We start from the raw sequence: 17,606 nt of genomic DNA on the forward strand, positions 1-17,606 counted from the left end.
CTGTGTTTGTATCTGCTAGTAATGATTTTAGTGTATTTTTACCGAAAAGATTATTTTGAGAAACATTTGTGCAAATATCATTGGGCCCTAAAAATCAGTATCACACTCTTTTTATTCTACTGGTTATGTGCTTTCAGAAAATATATGGTTTGGGTTTTTTTTTACAATCTCTGAAAGCTGTAAGTGAAAAATGAAAACCTCCAGATTTTGTGAAAAATGTGGTTATTTACAGTTTTGCGTATGTTTGATTTTCACCATTTTACATAAAGGCGCAATTTAAAATTTACAAATATTTGTTATTTATTAACTCAATACAGGTTAAACTTTTATATTTAGTAGGAATTGTGTAATATGTGCTGTGTTTGTATCTGCTAATATTGATTTTTGTTTACTTTTAGCAAAAATATTTATTTGAGAAACATTTGCGCAAAGATCACGAGGCCCTAAAAATCAGTAGCACCCTATTTTTATTCTACTGATCATGTTCTTTTAAAAAAATGTATGGTTTTGGGTGTCTATTACAAACTCTGAAAGCTGTAAATGAAAAATAAAAAAGCACTGGCAAGATTGCAAAAATGGTCTGGCCAATTTAAAAATAGAGCCCAGTGCCTGGCAGCGAAAGGGTTAATCGGCAAATGAATCACATATGCAAATTTCTTCAACTGTGTAATATGGGGTTTATCATTGCCCAGTAAGGGAGCCATCAGTGTGATTTTACATTTAACACTCAAATAAAGGAAAAATACTTAGCCATCCATGAGGTTCTTGAAAAGCCCAAGCTGTTTTGTGGCAATAAAGGTGTATCAGTCCATATCCAGGAAATAAAGTCAGTCCCTTAAAGGAATGGAGGAGGTGGGAGGAAAGGTATCCGAAAAGCTTGAGACCAAGCTGAAAGCCTGACCAGCTTCACCGGCTGCTTCAGAGGCAACTGTTACCTTTCCATGTGAGGGATGTCTTTAAATATGCCTAAAATGGCCTCTTTTGGTGCCAAAATGGCAAAAAAAAAACCATGACGTAAATATACTTCCTAGCATCTAAAACCTGTAGTACCATTTTTCTTGCAAATAGGTATATGTCCTTGACTACGTCAAAGCCATTACTTGTTAGAGTGGGACAGAAGGACATGCTTTTGAGAAGAAGGGATGTTTGTGCAGGTGACAGAGGTGTACTAGAGAGGTTAATAACTTTCATATCCTCTCGTCCATCCGGCTGTTTACTACGTATTGATCCATCCTATATTTCTTGGGGTACGGGGTCATGCTGGTTGGGGTAGATGGGCTTTTTGGTCTCTCTATGGAGATTACGTGTTGTGTCGCATGTTCACATGTTGGGGGTGGCCTCCATTTGGTTATTTTTCCCTTACATTCCTCCCCCTCTTTGGGTGTATACCCCATTTTTTGACATACCTCCACAGGCCCCATCATCGGATGCAAGCATGGATTCCCCTTTGTTCCAGGCTAATTCCTTCTGTTTGTGTACCCTAGCATGGCCACTTCTCCCTCTTCCCCTACAACCCCCATGTCTTGGGTGGTGGGGGGGCTGGGGACGTCCAGTTTGGAAATCTGACTCAGATTGACTACTCTCTTCTTGTGTGGTGTAGCCCATTCAATCATTTTTAAAGGGTATGTTATGAAGAGATGTGAAGGGGTAGGAGAAGAAAAGCAGCGCCACCTCAGTGTAGATTAAAAGGTTATTTATTACATAAAAACAACGTAGTAACTCACACAGAGGAAATCGTTGATCAGCAAATGGTAATAGTTCTTCTGCAACACTCCAGGGATGTTCGGGAAGTACACTGTGGTGGCCGTGGTCCTGGCTGTGCCGGTGGAGTCCGACACTTCCTGTGGTTCTGGCAGCGTTCAGTATCCAGGCTTACATCCAATAGTGGCAGGGGGGCATCGCCTGAGGAAGGAGCACGCATGCTCCGAACGCGAGCACCCCCCTGCCACTATTGGATGTAAGCCTGGATACTGAACGCTGCCAGAACCACAGGAAGTGTCGGACTCCACCAGCACAGCCAGGACCACGGCCACCACAGTGTACTTCCCGAACATCCCTGGAGTGTTGCAGAAGAACTATTACCATTTGCTGATCAACGATTTCCTCTGTGTGAGTTACTACGTTGTTTTTATGTAATAAATAACCTTTTAATCTACACTGAGGTGGCGCTGCTTTTCTTCTCCTACCCCTTTTTGTCTGCTGCAGAGTCCCTCTAGCTCTGTATGAAGCCTGCAGCCACCTCCACCATCCATCTCCACTAACCCCAGGGATTGAACTATCCTGCATACTTCCTAAAAAGACTAACTACAGCCACAGTTGAAACTTTTTTCATAAGATCGAATGTACTTGACTCTTTCACTGGCGCAGGTCGAACGTTGTGTATATGTACCTGTCTTATGAAGAGATGTGGCATGAGATGTGGCGCCTGCAAATTCTTTAGGCATAGGGTTGAAGGTAACTCCCTTACTTTGTCGAATGGAAAAGTTCTGAAAGGTAAGGGACAGGCCAATTGCAAGCCCAATAGATTTGGTAACTAGGTGCGGTTCATCTCCCAGGCTTGAACAATAGCTTGTCTTTTTTTCCCTTTTTAATCTAAATTCCTTTTTTTGCATACTGACATGTTTCTCTCCTGCTTGTGAATTCATACTCTTTCATAATTGTATTATTTTTGGCACCCTTAAAGTAATCTCACTGTATATACTTTTACTACCTGAGTATCTAGAACAATTACATGGATCTTTATACAAAATCCCATTGTTCTGTACATTGTATCTTAGTTTCTATTCTCTTTCTATTCTTTTTTTATGATTTTTGTGCTGGAATTGGGAGACAATGGTGTTTTTTCCTCCTGGTGTCCCCTGGATGTTGTAGGAGCTGCCACACTTACTACACATGCTCAGCAACATCGTGATGGGTGCGCTGTGATGTTTTTTGTGCCATGATGTATATTTATGAGAAGTGTAATGACGTCAGGATGTATATTTACATTATTACTTTTTCTTTGCTATTCTGGTGCCAAAAGCGGCCATTTTAGGCATATTTAAAGACATCCCTTACATGGAAAGGTGACAGTTCCCACTGAAGCAACTGGCGTGTCCGGCAAAACCAGTCAGGCTTCCAGCTTGGTCCCAAGCAGCCAGCTTTTGCGAGACCTCTCCTCCCACCTCCTCCATTCCTTTAAGGGACTGACTTTATCCTCAATATGGACTGATACACCTTTATTGCTACAAATACAGCTTGGACTTTTCAAAAACCTTATGGATTTCTAAGTACTTTTCCTTTATTTGAGTATTAAATTACTTTTTTGTTTTTCTTCAAATCACACTGATGGCTCTCATACTGTGCAATGATAAACCACATATCACACAGTTGGAGAAATTTACATATGTGATTCATGTGCCAATTAAAGGAGTACAGCAGATGCCTTTCTAATGAACCACAAGTGTGCTATACAGTATGTGATAACAAGGACATCCCTCCCTGGGAGTTTTCCAGTTGTATTTGACATTTACCATATAAGCCAACATTTCACTCTCATTTCAAGTTGGATACATAAGGACACTGATACCACATAGGATACCCTTATGAACTTTACAAGTTACTAACAACATGACGGTGCCCACTGTATAGGCCTTAGGTGGGTAGGTCTTACACCACGGTCCAAACAGTGTTGACCATATTGTCCACCTGTGGTTTGGATTTCTTTGCATATCCATGAGAAGGTCTCTTAATGGACCCTGTGTAACACTCAACGTTTAATTAACTCTGGAACATTCTTCACCATAGGATTCCCCCTCAAGGAACTTTTTACAACATTCAGCCAAGAGCTATATATCATCACCCTACAATATGGAGGAGGTAATGCAACACAATTTTTGGTTCAGTTGACACATATTGTACTCCCCATTGGGGCAGAACATTTATTAATATGTGCTAAGAATTTTGTTTTCTGTTTCTTTTTTTTTTTTGAGAGAGGAGGCTTTTCATACAACTCCCCTGTAGGGATGATCGAACTTTTGAATTTCCTGAAAGTTCGGTTCGGATTCCAGAACCCCATTGAAATCAATGGGACCCGAACTTCTGGAATCAAAAAACACCATTTTGAAGCCCTAAAACCCAATAAATGCCCCTAAATAGTGCATAGGGTTCTGGGTCATGCCCCAGGGACTATTAATCACACAAAAAAAAGTTCTTAAAAATTGTCATTTTTGATAGAGAGCCAATTATTGAAAAAATTATTGAAAACAAAAATACGATTTCTTTGGATTTAGTGTCTGGGGGGTCTAAAAAGTGTACCTGTGAAGTTTCAGCTCTATAGCATGTCCAGAATCAGAAAAAAAAGTTTGTTTGCATTAGAATTAATATAGAACAGGGATATGGCTCCGCTATTTTCAAACCTTGCCGGTTTTGTAGCAAGCGTTTTTTTTTTGGGCATTTTTTGGGGGTCTTTGGAGGCAGGCATAACATCAGAACTTCTGTGTAGGGGTATATATACACACACACATTTTTGTTTCTCAAAAAAAAAAACTATTAACAATAAAAGGCATTTTCACATAATTGTTTTATATATGAAATGGATAATCAGAATATATAATCTGAGTTTCTGATTGACTCTTAACACTGGCAGTCAAAAGCTTAAGGCAGGCTCACCACATATACTCCTGAATATCAAAAAGAATATACAGTGCACAGATAAAAGACAGATAAAGTCAAATTAAAGACAAAACTTTGTTTTTTAGTTTTGGATGAGTGGAGAGGTAAAGGAACACCTGTCAGTTTGTATTGTTGTCTGTGCCACCATTAGAAAGAATTACCCTCTCTGTTTGTCCTTTACCAATATCACCCAAAGTGAAAGTAAAAAAAAGTTTCTGTGTATATAAGAGAAGAGAATACAGTAACAGTATAATTCAATACAAGAGAGTTAGGAGGGCCCCACTCCTCAGTGCTTACAATCTAATAGGGAGGGGCAAGTGATACAAAGGTTAAAAACTGTGAGGGATGAGCTGATGGAAGAAATAAAGATTGTTAGCTGAAGCTGTTGACATTGTTAGCTGGAGGAAGGTTAGGCTTCCCTGAAGGGATACATTTTCAGGGATTACTTAAAAGTAAACAGAATAGGAAATAAATGGACAAATTGAGGTAGAGAGTTCTAGAGGATGGGAAGGCTCTGGAGAAGTTTTAGAGACAAGCATGGGAGGAGGAGACAAGGGAACTAGAGAGCAGGAGGTCTTAGGAGGAGCAGAGAGGATGGCTTGGGTGATATTTGGAGATAAGATTGGTGATGTAGCTTATAACTGAGCTGTAAGTGGCTTTGTAGGTTGTTGTTAGCATTTTGAATGTTATTTGTTGGGCATTTGGAAGCCAGTGGAGGGATTGGCAGAGAGGGGTGGCTGACATTGAGTAGTTGAGTCTGGCAGCAGCATTCATGATAGACTAAAGGGGGGATTGCCAATGTAGTGGTAGGCTATGAGAGGGAATTTAATTTAATTTAATTATTCAAGGCGAGAGGTAACAAAGGTAGACATGTGTGGTTTGGTTTGTTCCAAATCAAAATTAGGACAAATTTTTCATTATTTGAAAATTCGGATGTATCCAAATTACCAAATTACAATAGTAACAAATTTTAATGAATCTCAAATAACGAATCAAAATGCGGACAAAATTCAAATCAAATTAAAAAAAAAAAAATAGAATCAAAATCCAATTAGAAGAAAATAGAAATCAATTTTCTAAAAAAGAATGCAATAAAAAAGAATATAAAAATAATAAAGCAATAAAATAAAAATGAAAGATAAGTAAAGAATAAAATAGAACTAAATAGAATTGAACAAAATAAAAGAGAATATGACCGTCTTCCAAAATTCAAACAGATTGAATAGGAAACTTGAATAGAATAGATTAGAATAGAATCCAAAACAATAGAAACCAAAATAAAAGAATAGAAAATAAGAGAATAGAAAAGAAAAACAAAAAAAAATAGGAAAATATAATGAATATAACCATCTTCAGAAATGTTGAAAATAATGAATTTGTATAGAAAAGATTAGAATAGAAAATAAAAGAACAGAATAGAACATAATTGAAAACAATATCATAGAGTATAATAAAATAGAATATACCCATTATAGTCTTTCTATTTTATTTAATTTTATTATTTTCAATTGATTTTTTATTTTATTCTATTTTATTCTTTTTAATTGATTTTCTATTCCTTTCTATTATTTTCTATTCTATTCTAATCTTTTCTATTCAAATTCATTTATTTATTCAAAATTTGAATTTCAGAAGATGGTTAAATATTCTTTCTGTTTTATTCTTTTATGTTCTATTGTTTTTCTATTCTGTTCTTTTATTTTCTATTCTAATATTTTCTATTATTTTCTATTCTTTTCTAATCTTTTCTATTTGAATTTGAATTCATTCTATTCGAAATGAAAATGACAGGAGATGGATATATATTATTGAATTCATTTTATTCTAAATTGGAATTTTGGAAGATGTTTTTATATTTTTTATTCTTTCTATTTTATTCTATTATACTCTATTTTTTTCTATTCTATGTTTTTTTTCTATTATATTCTTATCTATTTTATTCTCATATGTTCTATTCTATTATTTTCAATTATTTTCTATTCTATTCTTTATTATAACTATCTTCCAAAATTTGAATTTCAAATACAATGAATTTAAATACAAAAGATTAAAGTTGAATAGAAAAGAATAGAATACAAATAATACAAAAGAATAGAAAATAAGAAAAGAAAATATAATAGAATAAAAAAAAAATAGAATAGAAAAACAATAAAATAAATAGAAAGAATATAGCCATTATGCCCCAACAACATCTGTCACAGGGTAGCACCAGTTCTCCATACACATCTGTCACAGTGCAGCAATGCCTCATCAATATCTGTCACAGTATACCAGTGTGCCACCGACATATATTACAGTGTACCACCAGTGCCTCATTAACATCTTTTACAGTGTACCATTGTCCCATCAACATCTGTCACAGGGTACTATCTACTGAAATTTGAATAAAACAAATATGCATTAGAATTATTTTCTATTCTATTCTAATTTTTTTTATTCAAATTCATTCTATTTGAAAATTGAATTTCAGAAGATGGTTATATATTTTTTTATTTTTTTCTAATTTTTGAAATGTCACACAGTCAGTATTAATAGCCTAATGAAACAGCTGCATTTAAATGGAAAATATAAATTCAAATGCGTTTTTGAAATTCGAATACCGATTCGATCAGTTTTTTTCAAATTCAGATGAATTTTTTGTATTTGATTTCTAATATGAAACTAAGGAATTCCGAAAATGAATGAAACAAAAGTAATAAATGTAACCACTTAAAGACCAAGCCTATTTCTGACACATGTTGTTTACACATTAAAATCTGTATTTTTTGCTAGAAAATTACTTAGAACCCCCAAACATTATATATATATATATATTTTTAGCAACGACTCTGAAAAATAAAATGGCGGTTGTTGCAAATTTTATTTCACACAGTATTTGCGCAGCGGTCTTTCAAACGCAATTTTTTTTGAAAAAATACACTTCACTGAATTTAAAAAAAAAACTAAACAGTAAAGTTAGCCCAATTTTTTTGTATATTATGAAAGATGATGTCACACAGAGTAAATAGATATCTAAAATGTTACGATTTAAAATTGCGCACACTCGTGGAATGGCCACAAACAACGGTACTTAAAAATCTCTATAGGTGACGCTTTCAATTTATTTACGGGTACCAGTTTAGAGTTACAGGGGGGGTCTTTTGCTAGAATTACTTCTCTCTGATGATCACGGTGATACCTCACATGTGTGATTTGAACGCCATTTACATTTGTGGGCGCGACTTGCGTATGCGTTTTCTTTGGTGCGTGAGCACACAGGTAACAGGGGCGCTTTCATTTTTTTCCCATTTATTTTATTTTATTTCTTTATAATATATTATCATTCACTGTTCCTTTAAAAAAAATAATAAATTGATCACTTTTATTGCTGTCACAAGGTATGTAAACATCCCTTGTGACAGGTATTCTTTCCTCCTTTGCATTTAAAAGTATTTAAAACGCTAAAATATGCATTTTTGAATATTGTCACTTTTTAAAATTGGCGCCATTGGCAGCTGAGTAAACCAGAAGTGGCGTTGTGATGTCAGTTCCGGGGTACTTCATCAGAGACCTGATCAAAGCAGAATCCAGCTTTGTTCAAGACTCTGACCAGCCGGTGGACATGCCAGCTGATTGCTCGGGTCTCCCGGTGGTGAGGGAGACAAGGGCAGAGCGACGGAAGCGGTGGGAGGGGGGGGCTCCCAGTGATAATGGGCGAGTGGCTGCTGAGCAGGATCAGTTCTTATCATTAGAAATCCCACCGCCAGCTCTAAAAAAATGGTGCAAGGGTAATAACTCTAGTTGCAGGCATCACCCCGGTACAACCACTTCTTTCAGCTGATGTACAGGTAGGTCAGTTTGCAGGAAGTGGTTAACAAAACTATTGTACGAATCAAAACAAAAACAAAACACATTTTTTTTCGTTCTGCACGTCTAAACAAAGGAGTGAATGAGTTGCTTAGTGATTGCATTGAAAAAGGGGCATACTTTAGAGATGTTACAAATTTGAAGTGTATAAGAATAGGACAGTGAATGGATTTAGGGCTGAAAAGGACAGGTCAGATTCCAGGATTACGCCTAGAACACTGGCTTGAGTTGAGGAATTGGTTGTTGTATTATTGATCTTGACTCCAGTATAGTAATAGATAAGACATTTTCCAATGGGGACACTAGTTCTGGTGACACCCCAGAATTCCCTCACTTTGGAGGGATTTCCTCTCATTTCCTGTTTTGACTATGGGGCAGGAAGTGACAAAAAATGTACCCTATGTGACACAGATGGCAAAAAAAAACTGACAGGGGTTCTAACCCTCTCTTACTCTTTTCAAAATGAAAAAACAAAATGGCCTATAGTTGTACTTAAACAGTAGACTATTCTTGGAGATGCATGCACTTCACTTTTATATCATTCTGCTAATTTATTTTTGTTTTCTAATAAGGCACTTGCGAACAGTTGAATATAAAATGGAAGATATCCGCGCTAGTCATAAAACATCACTATACAAGCAGCTAGAATAAATCTGTTTGACGGCAGATACATAATATTAAAAAGTTCAAAAATGCAGCGCTGAGTGAAAAATTCAATGATTGCTCCATGTCCATACAGATGAAATCCCTCACCATCAGTCGTGTGAAATGATAGCACGCAACACCATAGGAGTGCTCTTAAAGGGGCTGCTTACCAGACCATCATATGTATGGATCATGTAACAGAAACCACAGAGGGGGAGAGCCAGTAATAGAAAGGGCGAACCTCCATCCAAATCCTCTCTTTAGCTATCCTCTTCTTCTCAGAGTGTCTGGACATGTTTATAATGGGGCTGCCTAAGCTCTCAAAATTAGGAGAGCCACCATCAGAAAGACAAAGGCAAAGATAGTGAAGTCCCGTTTTGGTAGTTTTATTAAAGGTTTGGCAAAATTCTACTTACAAATGTGGTAAGACATCAAGCAGTGAATAAATTAAAAGTAGTGTCCGCGGCTCCGAAAGCATATCAGCGTCATAACGTCCAGTCTGACATGTTTCATTCAATGGGATTTCTTCAGAGACATGGACACAGGGACGCTGGTACATATTAAATAGACGATAAACCGGAAATGACAAAACCCGGAAGTTGCCAACCGGAAGTTGCCAACTCTTCGAGCTTTGGTCACTTCCGGTTGGCAACTTCCATTTTTTGTCATTTCCGGTTTATGCTTAGCGCTGCATTTGTGGACTTTTTACTTGTAAACAGTTGCACACATAGTTTAAAAATAAGTGTAAACTTATTTTTTTATGAAAACTGATGTTATTGACATTCCGAAATATTTTTGCACATTTGGAAAAATGGAAAGGTACATTGAGAAGGCAAATGCATGATTTTTTGTGTGGGATTATGATAGAAAAGGAATACTACTGCGTAGCAATAAAAAAAGGAAAACAAAAAAAAAGAAAAAAGATTTACATAGCATGCAGCAAAGCATACAAGAGGGTGTCTATCTGAAGCATTTCATTGCTTTGTTTATAATCATCACCACCACATACCTACACACAATGCAATCTCCTTTTATTCGATGGTCAGATCAAACATGTTGGTCTTCATTTATTTATCAGTTTGCAGTTAACCCCCCTAGCGGTATTCCTGAGTATGGCTCGGGGTTAACTTTCAGTACCAAAAGCGGTAACCCCCGAGACACACTCGGGATTACCCCAGAATGTTACTCGCCTTCCCTGCGACCCCCCCACTGTCCTCCCCGGCATCCTCACAGCTTCTCCCCGCTCTGTGCACGGATGATTGCCAGCACTTGCCTTCTGGTTCCCTTCCCTGCGAGCATGGCGAGGCAGAGGGGTGGAACCGGTGACAAATTCAAAAATGTAAATACACAAATTACATGATACAAAGCTGTGATCCTAACAGATTACACTGTATCATGCCATTTCAGCACAGGATTGCACCTGGTGACTTTTCCAGTGCCCTGCCTGTGCTTTTCCAGTGCTTTGTGCCTGGAAAATTTTGAACGACCATGGTGACCAAAAAGCGTTCTTTTTGCGCAAAAGCGCTTTTAGACAAACTGGAAAACAGCAACAGCGAAACGGAGAAGAACTGAGCGATATCGATTTGTGGGAAAATTTGTCATCAGGTACGGAAAGTGACGACAGCGACGATTCTGATGTCTATTTCTGGCACATAGCTTGTGGAATTTGGCAAGTAGATCAAATGATTCTTCAGAATTTCCAAGGGAGCTATGTGCCAGAAAGAGACATCAGAATCATCGCTGTCGTCACTTTCCATACCTGATGACGAATTTTCCCATGAATTGCTATCGCTCAGTTCTTCAAGTAACTGTTTCCCTGTCGCTGTTTTCCAGTTCGTCTAAAAGCGATTTTACGACGCCATGGTCATTCTCAATTTTCCAGACATAAAGAACTGGAAAAGCACAGGCAGGGCACTGGAAAAGTCACCAGGTGAAATCCTGTGGTGAAATGGTATGATACAGTGTAATCCGTTAGGATCACAACTTTGTATCATGTCATTTAGTGTATTTACATTTTTTAAATTACCGCCGGTTCCACCCCCCTGCGCTGCAATGCTCGGGGGAGGACGGCGGGGGAAGACAGCGGGGGATCGCAGGGGAAGGTGAGTTTTAAAATGTAAAACAACTGATTTCCATTCAAAAGAATGTACCGCTTTTAGCACAGAAATCTGGACATAATCAGGTAGTCTCATTCATAAAGCATGTATGAGAACTAGTATCCTTCCAACACAGAAGTCCCAGTTATAAAGTTGAAGTTAAAAATTTATAACACGATCACCCTGACAAAGAATGCAGCTAGAAGGTAACATTTTATAGGCTGTATCTTCATTTTACTTGAGGATTTGTATACTATATGCTAAAAAGCTTTAATGGATCTGTCCACCCAATATTAATATTTTAGTAATATGTGGACCCTTTTTTTAATCTAATTGGAAGCTTTTGGTAAAATGGATCTCCAGGTTGGAATTACCCACCCCAAGACGGCCTACACGCGTTTGCCGGTTGCCCCCTATGCCCGCATACAGCGTGTTCCCCCATGGGGGTGTCCGGACATGTAGGGGGAACCGCATGTGCCCTTGAAGATGCCTTATCCATATCATACGCAATCGTGATAAACGTTGCAACGGTTTCTTATTTACGTGTTCTCCCCATGGCCCTGAACCATGAGTATGGGGACCAAGGTTGTCCTCTCCTTACTAAACGGTTTACAATGCCTGCCTTGTGATGATCTTGTTTATTCCTGTACTCCACTGTATGATTGTGTCGTGGTTTGTTTATACAACCCTATTCACAGTGTGTGATGTTGCCGTTTCCCTTGTTTTTCTCATTTGATGCACTTCGCTATGCCTAAAAGTGTTGTTTACTTGTTTACTTGTTATGTCATTCCATTTTAACTCAATAAAATGTTTTGGAAAAAAAAAATGGATCTCCAGGACCTCCAGTTACAGTGTTTCTAATATAAAACAAATAAAATCTAACGGGAAGAACAGTATTCCTCATTATGGATACAACAGCTGTGCAGACCCAGAAACCTAAACACAGAGATGTCATTATTGAAGTTCTGAAGAAATATGAAAAAAATTGCCAGGTGGTATTAAGTGAATGCATAGTCAAAACTTTTTTTTTTTTACCATTGGATAAAGTCGGAGAGGATCCCACTGGAAGGTTCAACTTCACTTCCTGTTCTGGACATGTAATGGCAGATGAGAGGAACAAAGAAAATCAGGGGGGGCTTATAAACCATCTAATCCATGTGGACAAAAAGACTGGCAAACCATCTCCCTGTGTAAATGAGATTTTGAAGGGAAATGAGAGGAACTCTCCCCAGTGTGAGACAAATTCCTATCTTGACAGAACATGTTTTCCCATTGGATGATTTTCCTTTTACTCTAGTTTTGGTAATGACTCTAAAATGTTATGCTTTCCGTCACTTTCTGTTTCAGTGACAATTGGTGAATCTGCTCAGTGGGGTCATCAACAGCAACAAAAAAATAAAGAGGGTCTAAACCATTCCTTATTCTATACAAAACACACAAAAAATGTCCTTACATAAATTCAGCTACCCAGCATTTGAAAAGTAAAAATATTACTTTTGAGTGGACTTCATAAGCATTGCAGTTGATGCCTAATAGTATCATCTTTAAGACAAATGTTGTTTGGTAATTGCACAGTGCTCCCACGAGCACTAATTTAAATTTGCAGGAAAAAAAAGTTTTTAGTAGCAAAATACAACATGTAATGTCCAATCTTAGGATATAAACAAGGTCATTTGTATATCATGGAGTTAATTAGTGAAAATGTCTGGGAGTGATTAAGCATGTATATATCAGCATGTGTGATAAATTTGTTGTGAGCACTGGCTAGTGGGAACCCGTCATGATGATAACTGTATTGTGATATGCTCTGAAACATGACAAAAGAATTATTTGAAGGAGGATCTGTACTGTCACTATGTATTACTGCGTTCTTTGACAGTGCTATAAGATGAAGTATGAACATCTGCATAATATTGATTGAAGCACAGTGCTGTGTTAAGTTAATAAACAGAAATGAGTGTTACATGATTAGGTCTTCGCAAATCAATAGGGGAAGTCTGCATTTTTAAAAGCAGCTGTACAATAAATTGCTCTCCTTTCTCAGAGGAAGGCTTGTCCTTGAGTGTACGGTCTGCAAAGTTATTGAGTTGTCCATGGAGGAATTTTAATAGTAATTCTTGAGTTCCAGTTCTCTGAGTTATTTTAACCTGTCTGCAAAAGGTAATTTCTGTTGCAATAAAAAAAATTAAATGATTATTATATTTTGTTCCTCTGAGGCTGTCGTCATTTGGATATTAGACCATAATTCTTTGTCCGTAATTTAGAGCCTAGTTAACTGAGTCATTTTAGAATTTTCTGTGTAATCTGAAATTTAAGTTACTTAAGTATTGAGTCAGCACTATTGTCTTTACTACTCAGTAACCGGATACCATTTACAGTGAATGTAATCTAGTATGTAACTATAATAATACAATCCCATGTAGATCCAGAGAAGGGGAAGAAAAAAAAAACACCCACAGAACACAATAAAACCTGGAAGTAATCCCTCTGGAGAGGAGTCACTACTGTAATCAAAGTAATGGCCCGTACACACGTACCGATTGTCGGCCGTAAATATTCGGCCAACGTCCAATCGGCAGATTGTTGGCTTGTTAGTATGATGCTTCCGACAACCGACTGCGACTTTTCGGCCGAACAAAATCTGGTGTGCAGGCTATAAAATTTTTGTAGGCCAACAAAGAACGGCCGATTGTTCGTCAGTCAGTACAGATTTCGGCCGACAAAAAGCAGATGAGCAAGACTGGGCATGCTCAGAGAAGAAAAAACACACGGAAAGTTAACCATCACATAACATCACTTCTGAAGTTGGTTGTTGTTGGCCGACAAAATTCGTGTGCAGTCTTGAGCACTTTTCAACCAACACGACAGCACTGGACAAAAGACGGCCGATCGTTCGGCCGACAATTGGTACGTGTGTACGGGGCTTAAGTCTGCTGTGTTGTCTCTCCAGATCTCCTGAGGAGGCTAGAAGTCAGAGGCAACAGTGCCTTAAAGCGGACAGAGTGCTTTATTGGAAAGTCACTGGAAATTAGTCTTCGCTGATCAACATAATTTCTTAATCAAACCCATCATACATTTTGATGAATACAGCTTCATACCTGGGAATGAAGCACATGATTATCTACAGCCTGGTTACCAATGTGTCTTACACCCACAACAGCATAACAAAAAAAGGAAAGGTGCACTTGAGCTGGGAATTATATGCAAAACAGTACAAAGGGGGTCCCCATCACACGTTTAAATGTCAGAAGTTTTAGTTACTTACATTTGGATATACATGTGTAACTACTACCACAGCAATAAAAGCTTCAGGGTCCTTGTGTATCGGGTACAGAGAAATTGTTTTACTTCACAGTACAGGCGGTCCCCGGGTTACAAACAAGATAAGGTCTGTAGGTTTGTTGAATTTTATTGTAAGTCGGAACAGGTAAATATTTTAAGCATAGTTCCAGCCAAAAAAAAAATGTTTAAATTTTTTGGCTAGCATAGGGAAGGGTTAACACTGTAACATTTGTTTTGCTGTCTGTACCTGTGTTCAGAAGATTTCACCTCACTTTCTGTCCCTATGACAATTGGATTTTGAAAATGTTGGGTTGTTGTGGAAAGAAGGGTTGGTAATAAAGCTTCATTGGAGACATATTTTCCCATTAGAACTCTTACAGGAGTGAATTTCCCTTCCTAGGGGTGGATTTCCTCTCACTTCCTGTTGTCTCCCTCTGTTTGTAAGTAGGAGTCATTTGTAAGTCGGATATTTGTAGCCCGAGGACCACCTGTATGCATTTATCACTCATTGTTTGGTGATGGTAAGGATAAAGACACAATAGAGGAGGATTAAAGAAGACATATATACTTTTTCGCCTTTTCTCTTAGATGCCAATACAGTAGCACTGTTCATAGTGATATTGCCTCCTGCAGCCTTCTGTAGACATATCTGGTGCATACCATCATCATTACTGGCTTTGTTACCATTGAAAACCACCAGTCCATGCTATTACAATCATTTACAAAAGTGGTATTCCTTTTAAACATATACCAAGAGAAGACTGCATTTAGATGAAAAAACCCCTCTGTTATGGACAGGATAACTCCATTAGGATCAAATACACTTTTCCTCCCACAATGCTTTCTGCCTTTTGTTCCCCTAAAATGTACCAACATTTTGACATGCTGCGTGATCATTTTGCGTAGGTGAAGAAAAAAGTGAATTCAAAATAATTTGTTTAATTTATTAAGTGACAATAAAAGTAATATAAGCCACATTGCAGTGCTGAAAGATTTATTGACGGGTTCAATTATTACATTTTAATTCACTAAGTTCAGCATACTCCTACACATGGCCTGTCAGCTATTGTGGTTCATATTGTATGTTTTCTTCTCTGTCTGCATGCTTGGATGCACACTGTAACAGATATGGGAGCCATATTTTTTTCCAATACTCAGTAGTTTCCATAGGAACCCTGCACTATGTATACATTTATTTTCAAATTAAACTTTTCATTGAAGTAATTATACACATCCCCAGCTTTCTAACTTTTTTTTTTTTTTACAGCTGATACTTGTGTTCATTACTTATATCATTAGCTCAGCTGTTCCTTACTACTTAGTAGTATTGGTACTTGTTTAAGAAATGTAAAAGGGACTTGTTTAGGTGCATGAAAACTGCTACTTTAAGGTGATCATCTGCCAAATACCAGACGCCTCCGCCCCCCCCCCCCCACACACACACATATATTAAAATGTACACTCCCTTCTGTAGCTGTGACTTTTGTCCTTTTTGTATTTCTTTATACACTTTTTGGTGAATGGGTAGGAGTACGATGTGCCTGATATCCATTCACATGGGGGGGGGGGGGTCTGAGGGCCCCCTTGTTAAAGAGGGCTTTCAGATTCCGATAAGCCCCCAACCCGCAGATCCGACAACCACAGCTCAGGGTTGTCCAGGAAGAGGCCCTTGTCCACATCAACATGGGGACAAGGTGCTTTGGGGGGCACCCTGCCCATGTTGAGGGCAAGTGGCCTGGTATGGCTGCTTGATCGTTCCCATCCCCCATTATCCTGTCCAACCAGTCTGATTGCTCAGATAAGGGTCTGGTATGGATTTTTTTGGGGGGGGGCTCCACGCCATTTTTATTTCAATTTTGGCCTGGGGTTCCCCTTAAAATCCGGACCCTACGCCATTTATTCATGTTTTTTATCTGTATTGCCGGGAGCCAGCAACACATTACAGCCACAAGCAAGTTTACATTACATTTTTTTCTTTAGAAATGTTAGTATTGTTGCAGCAGGCTACACACATCGCACATATGCGCCACTTTACAGGCACATTAAGGGAACTCCCCAGGCATGATATTTAAAGGACTTTTTCATTGTTATTGTTTCACTTTAAGCATCATTAAAATCACTGCTCCTGTAAAAAAAAAAAATTGCATTGGTACATGTCCCCCAGGGCAGTTCCCAGACCCCCATACACATTTTTGGAACAATAACTTGCATTTAAGCCTTTAAAATTAGGACTTTTGACTTTTCATGTTCGAGTACTATAGACTTCAATGGAGTTTGCATGTTCCAACAAACTTTTCCCCTGTTCGTGGTGTTCTGGTTAGAACCGAACCAGGGGGTGTTCAGCTCACCAATACCTAACATGTCATGCTTTAAAATTGTGCACGCTTGTGTAATGGCAACAAATTATGGTACTTAAAAATCTCCATAGGCGATGGTTGTAAACATTTTTACAGGTTACCTGTTTAGAGTTACAGAGGAGGTCCTGTGCTAAAAGAATTGCTCTCACTCTAGTTCTTGTTGCTTTTGTTAATTTCACTGATTGATTAATTACCACACTGAAAAAATATATAAGAATTACAGCTAGATATACAATTCATTGTATATAAAGCATTTAATCCATTTTAATTAAGTTATTGCCTTTGCCATGACCACTTCCCTGAGGCGTGAATTCCAGTTTTTGACAGGTCCATCTGCATACATCACTCTAAAAAGCTTATTGAATAAAATATTTTACTCTAAATAAATAAATGTACATTATACAAGAATCTACTAATTAAAAGTTTCCATGAGTTTTACAATGTCTACAAATAAAAGTTTACTGTCCCTTAAAGTCCAACTGAACTTTAAATTTTAATTTCATTAAGCCTAACTTTTAAAAAATGATATTATATTCCATATCTTAGGAACATTCTGTGCCTGGTAATATCAGCAACTGTCAGTGCATCCAAAAATATTGATTTTGAAAATGTGTTGCATATAAGGGTTGCTACCTTTGTTTTACATGGTCACACTGTGTATCTCCAAAAAAGCTGGTCAGCAGAAGGAAGTATGAAGTGCTCTAGAATGACCTGCTAGAGGGCTGCG

This window comes from Pelophylax lessonae (assembly GCF_965119305.1).
Source record: "Pelophylax lessonae genome assembly, chromosome: 12".
Classification (NCBI taxonomy): Eukaryota; Metazoa; Chordata; class Amphibia; order Anura; family Ranidae; genus Pelophylax; species Pelophylax lessonae.